We start from the raw sequence: 7,013 nt of genomic DNA, 5'->3' as shown, positions 1-7,013 counted from the left end.
TGTAAGCAATGTGTATGATTTACTAGAATTTCCTTTTTTTTACCAAAAAAGAATATACTCCATTAGTAAAATATACACAACTTAGATCCCTTGCATAAACTATCCTAACATTCATTAGTGAACTCACTTATTTATCTTACACTTTCACATGGGTATCTAGACAAACTTTCATACACATCACTTGCATTCAATATGATTTACTGGAATTTCTAATATATATGTCAATCAGCACATTGGAAAAGAAATGATGTTGCGTGCTTTAGAAGCATTAGAAGATAGCTTTGTGTTGTGAATATAGTGCTTTATTCTAGGAACATTACATTAGGTATGTTATTAGACTTATATGACGCATCACATGGTGGGTTTTGTAAATGTCCAAGTTAGCACTTCCTTGTGTAAACATGAATAAAAGTAAGAATTTCTAACATAAAAACTTGTGCCATGTTGACTAAGTACATGTCACAAAATTGTTACAATTGCGCTTGGATATTATACCGTGAATATTATGAAGGTTTTATGATTGATAGAGTTAAGCTAAAGAATAAAGGACACTCTTAAAGTCAAGGAAGATATACATGAATACTTTTGAAAATACATTATGCTATTACTTACGAAACGGACAATGTGTATCCCTACTTTACTTTACAATGTTATTTATCCTTTGACACTGTAAAGAATTAGATACGATTCTGTGTAGCGGAAGAGAGGTGTGTGTTATGTGTGAGAGAAAAGAGAGAAGAGAAGAGAAACACTAGATAGATTGATAAAAAGAAATGAAATACTCGAGAAGAAGGTGTATTAACAAGGAGAATACCAATTAAAAAATGTAGCAATCCTTTTCATGAGAAAGTTTCATGTAGTTCTCGCTCCAATTTTAGACACTTTAATACCATGTGCTCTACACTTTACCATCTACAACCATGTGCTCCACACTTTACCATCCACACATAATGCATCTTACATCACTTTTTGACATAAAAAGTCAAATTTGAAAAATCTCCATGAAAAGCAATTGTTATGTCAAGCCACTCCACGTAACGAAGTCGAGTGAAAGCATGTTGCATATGATTGGACATATCAAATTCAATTTTGTAATATATTATCTCATCCTACTCATTATTGGATAAGGATTGTGTCTGAATTTTTGGTTTGTGATTTTGAGCACAAAGCGTGAAGTTACACGATATGGAGCTAGATTTGCAAAAAGACAAGTCCTTAGATTATTGCTTTACAAAATTCACATTGTAATGAGAAGAGTTTTGCCGCGGTGAGAAGTTGGAGCCTTCTCCACCTCCAACATTATCCTTGTTGAACATTGTTCACCTCCAAACTTCTCCACATTGAACAGTGTCCTTCTCGGTCCTTCTACACCTTGAACATTCTCCTTGTCCAACCCTCTCCACCTCGAACGTCCAAATCAGGAATAAAACAATGACCAGAGTGTTAGGCAAAATTCAAGCCTTAACACCTATTGAGTTAGAAACATTGCTTTTACCAAGAGGGTAACTATTGTCGATGTTAAAATTTTCAAAAAAAAAACCCCTTGAGACACAAAATCAAATGTTGACGAATAACCTAAATTCTCGAACACAACAACTTGAATAAACAACCCATCCTCTTTGGTTTAAGTATCGAGTGTTTCCACTCATGTTTCACATGCACACACTTGCGTGATGTGAGGAGTGCACATCAGGAATTGGGTTAACCTAGATATATACAAAAGGATTGAAGGATATATATACACTAGATGTTTCGTGACCAAATGAGGAATGTGTCAGATTTTTCGTTTCATTGTATGTACTCTTTTATACTGAAAATAAAAACACATCCACACATCAAATTAAACACGAAGAACACATTCACTTATATTTGAGCTCCTCACACACACACACACACACACACACAACTTATATGTATTTATTTTCCTAAATACCCCTCGTGTTCACAAACAAATTTCAAAACATTGCACTTTTCCTTCACTTTGGAAAATTAAAAACATTTGAACGAGTGCACATATATTATGCATATATACATAAATCCTTCATACAACTAAGCCAACATTGCCTACTGCCACAAGCATATTTGCATAGTCCACACACAATCACAATTTATCTAAAATACTTATAAAAAACTATTAATTTTAAACACATCCTTAATCACTTAACCTATAAACTTGACATCACATCTTCTTTGGTTCAAGTTCCCAGTGGTCCCACTCAATTTTCACATGCATGTGCAAAATATCGTGACAAGTTGGTGAACTTAACAGAATGGTAAAAGAGGGTAGTCAAGGAACCAAGTGATGATTCGGCTCGGATGATTTCCATAATGATGGACTGCATGCTCCACGAGAGAGATAATACAATGAGCCTTAATAAGGTCATTGAAAATATTGTGGATAGAAATGGTGTCTTTAATGAAAAGGACAATATATGGAGGCGTATAAAACTGAAATATGAATGAGAGATATGCCGACGAGGAGACAACTGTCAAGCTTTCCATGGATTGTAGCATCAAGTCTCCATCCCCGAATCCTAGAGATACAAGTACAAGGACCAAATTGGGAAACTTTCGAGAGGAATCTTCTCAAGGAGCATAGCCTCAATGATTCGTCTTGAACAACAAAGAAAGATCTAATGGATTGGTTCAAATCTCCCAATAAAATATTTGCATACTAATAAAACACCTTAAGAGTTCTAACAAATCTTGGATCGGTTATCCACACTCGAATAGAACCATACTAAACTGAAACAAGGTGTTCCTATTCTTAAAAATGATGGATGTGAAGATGGTCTTATTACGAACTGGGTGGCGGTGAAAAGAGCATGTGGGTGCTTCAAAACATGTTGTCAATGGAACAATGCGCAACCATCGTACACAGGAACCCCAACTAAATGGAGAGTACAAGATGAAAGGAACATGGCACAATAAGACCAATAAATGAGGTAGTTGAGGGCTGGCTGGTGGGATAACCATTGATGGATTGGCCGACATGATCCGTGATTTGAAGATTGCTCAAGCTAGAACAAATGGACGGAATTTCCTGGATTGTCAATTTGAGCTGACTTGCAAATGTATTTGGTGCGATTCCTTGGACTTCATTGAAGAGATTGCATGAACTTTCAAAGTATTGTTTGGCGAGACATTGTGTACTTTGTCGACATTAAATCCATAATACTTCTATCTAAGAGACAATGGCCAATCAACACAAGGCATGGATGGATATATATTCCTCATCTATATCCCACTTTGTACCAATCAACACTAGTTTCTTGTGGCACTAGCTAAAAGAACTATCTCTCTATAGGGAAGATATGATAGTAGAGGAGATAATAGATTTCTTGGAGCACCTACTACCATCAAACAAGGAGGTTGGGCACAACTAGCAACATTGTTGCATTGCTTCCTCAATTATACAGTTTCGCATCACCGCCTTGGATGCAAGAGGCTCAGGAGGATCCGCAATAGCAAAGGGCTTATTTGATAACCCCAATTCATTGTTCATATCACTTTAGAGTGGAATGCAAATATCTCGTCCGTTTTCTACCTCAACTTAAATGAGGGAGTCTGTTTGAATTGAGAGAATCATCGAATTGAAATTGATGCATTGGTGCTCGGATTGCTCGATAATCTTCTCTTCACAATTGATTGCAACTGTATCCAGTTGAAAACTATATACTTTCTGTCCAACAGTAAAAAAAAAGTTCTATTAACTCTTTAATTGAATTTGAAGGACTACATTGTGTTTACTATCTTGCACGGGGATGCAGTCCTCAAGGTTGTTATTCTGTGAATTTAACTTATGTAGAGACAGGAACTACTCCTGTAACTTGGAGAATCTGGAGGCTAAGTTATTAATTTTTGTTTGGTCACAGGGATCTCTACTGTTTGCGTTGACTGAAGAAGGAAGATCTGTCTCTATGTGATCAGAATTAGTTTTTTTCGCGTTTACCCATCCCTTTATTTCACAATCTAGGTCAGTAATAAACACTTCTTGATGAATCAGCGTTTTTCTCTCCTCTATGTCTGCAGAACTATCTGGTGAACTTTCAAGCACCATATCATGTAAATCTGCATGGTTTTTCACCAAAGCAGGTTTAACTAGCAATTCTGAATCTGCATGAAAAACTGAGGGTGATGATGGAGAGATTTAGAGATATCTGTGATCATTTAGACAATGTTAAGGTTTCTATGTACGCAAACAACTTTCATAAATTTAATACAAATTTCACACATTTTGCAACCACATAAATGTTGGGTGTTAGTAATGCAGGTGCTATGGTTCTCTTCCCCCTCAAATGTGACTTAACAGAGAGAGACAAAAACAGAGAAAGGGAGAGGGAGACAGAGACAGACATGCAGAAAAATTACGAGAGCGAAATCAGATATATACATAGAGAAGAGCTCGGCCCCTTCATGGCTGCTCAAAGGAGGCCTGCACCACTGCTTCGTTTTTGGTCCTCTCAATTGGAATGATTTGTTTCTTTCAAGAGAGCTATAAACATTACCTGAATAGAAGTTGATCCCCATTACTTTTGGAACTGATTTTATATAATGTTCTGATGATTATAAAGGCGGTTAATAGTTATGTGTGAGACGACATCTCAACAGATTTTGAACTTCAGCATGAATCTATATTTAACATGGAGTAATGAGATGTGACTCTAAGGTCTAACATGGAAAGTTAATTATACTTCTGTCACTTCCAGGGTGGATTATGTTGTAGAGGAGCAAGCATTGAAATTTCTTTTGAATCATCCTGTCGGGTATGTAGGATTAAATACCATACATTATGCACTGTATCTACAGCAAACCATACCTAGCTGTTTAGAAATAAATTAAAAGAATGTGATTCATAATCATAGGCTTGTATGAATGGCTATTGCTCAGAAGAGCTGAGGAACCTAAATATGGTCCCATTTTGTTATCGATACATATAGTAATTCAATTAGAGTGTTGAGAATTGTATGAGTACAAGTAGGTGATATTATGAATGATAGGTATCGGATGATCCATCATCATTCACATTTTTGTGCAATAGTGCTCGATGTTAAGATTGTCTTCTAATTTCTTGCCTAACCACATGGTGAATTATTTGCTTATGGCATCTGACTCCTATGACACATGCTCACTTGAATTGATCTCATCAAACAAGATAATGCCCAATGATTTAAACCCTAATGTGAAGGCCATAGCAGCACAATATATAATATGACTCAAATTGATTTGAAACGAATGTTCAAGAAGAATGGATTTTGGGAGTAGACTAATTTATCTTAATCATTTGCATATGAATATATATATATATATATATATATATATATATATATGTATGTATGTATATATAAACATCCCCCGCCACCTTAATCACTTTCTTGATCTCAAGCCTTAAAGGTCAATTGTCTTTCACATTAGTCAATTATTCCACCAGCAACACACAAACCTGAAAGTGGATGACATTTTTGTACTATTTCTAGGAGAAATGGTTCTTCAAAACCGCATGAAAAGTTACCCTTAATCCTTCTTAACTAATATGCGATTAGCCTAATTACAAAACTATATTCTTGAATGGTGGGCTTTATTTTACAAATATAAACAAGCCTTTTTTTGTTTTACATTTCTATCCTCTACTTACATACACCATCATTTTCAAAGATGGCCCACAAGACCGACCAAGATCTTACCCACATCTCCTTAAGAGACCAATCAAAAGTCATGGAAAGGAAAAAGAAACACAACATTGCATTGTAAAAGTCGAAAGAGATGCAAGTTGGCCTGTAAGATATGAGTTGATGTATATTATCCTGACTTAACTAATGGAAGTGTAGTAAATTTTTTGGAAAAAAAAGAAGTCGAAAGACATGCCCAAGTCTTTAGACTTTATAGTAAAGTGTAAATACGAAGCTGAAGATTTCAAAAGTTGCAAAAAATGGCCACGTAAAAGCAATCAAATCTTTTTTGTTTCATTCATAGTGAAATTGTTTTGTCTGACATTTACATTATAGTTTGAAGTGCGTTTTCTATTAAACACTCTAATCAATAGGTGAAACAGTAAATCTTGAACTGCTCTCCATCCAGAAAAAATAAAAAATCAAATGTGGACCGAGTGTATGAGAAACCTTTTTTTTTCAGAACCAAGTGGCAGGGGAGCTGAAAATGAGGAGAGAGAGAGAGAGAGAGAGAGAGAGAATACGTCTGAGTTAGTATTGTTTTAATCATTGTTATGTTTACTGCTAAACTTAATTTGGTTGACGATTATGTAAATGTAAAGTTTGGCTAAAACTAACGTTTTCATTTGTTATTTCCATTTATCATTCATAAGTTGTTTCCTTCACATTGCATTCCTTTCTTTCATTTTTCATCTCCATGCATTCCTTCCTTCCTTCCTTTCATGGAGAAGCCTCGTGACCGCCTCCCAACTCCTCACCAACTCATCTTGACGAAGTGGGAAACCCATGAGGTCAGAGAAGCCCTCGAGAAATCGAGAGCAGCTGCTGATTCTGATGATGTGCTAATTAAGCTTGTCGATGTTGAGAACCTCTTCCTGGTTGATACCACCCCAAGGCAGAATGAAGATGAAAGGAAGATATATTATTCGTCATATGGTCCTGATGAAGAACGTAGAGCTTGGGAATGGGGGAGCAGAGATATGATGTTCGATTTGAGCCATGCCGCCACTGCGGAACAACAACGGCGGATGGCCATGCTCAGGGCTGCCGCCAATCTCTCCTGCGGAGCTCCCCATCTCCTCTTGAATTTTAATAATCTAACCGAAGAGGAGGAGAGGTGTTGGGTGGAGGCTCTCTCTCTCTCTGCAGAACGTGATGCCGCCCCCAGCAGCCTCCTCATACAGGCATTATATTTCAGGGATGTGCACGGTCTTCTGAGTGCTCTCAAGAAAAACAAACGCCTCGAACATCTCTCCCTTCAGTGGATGAAGATGAGCGATGAGTGCATCGACGTGTTACGCGACTTCACCTCCCTCACATCCCTCCACCTTGACGCCGTGAAAT

This window comes from Azolla caroliniana, unplaced genomic scaffold (genome assembly GCF_043228905.1).
Source record: "Azolla caroliniana isolate FFs.n. ecotype wild unplaced genomic scaffold, voAzoCaro1.0.p SCAF_3, whole genome shotgun sequence".
Lineage (NCBI taxonomy): Eukaryota > Viridiplantae > Streptophyta > Polypodiopsida > Salviniales > Salviniaceae > Azolla > Azolla caroliniana.
This window is presented reverse-complemented; position numbering follows the sequence as displayed.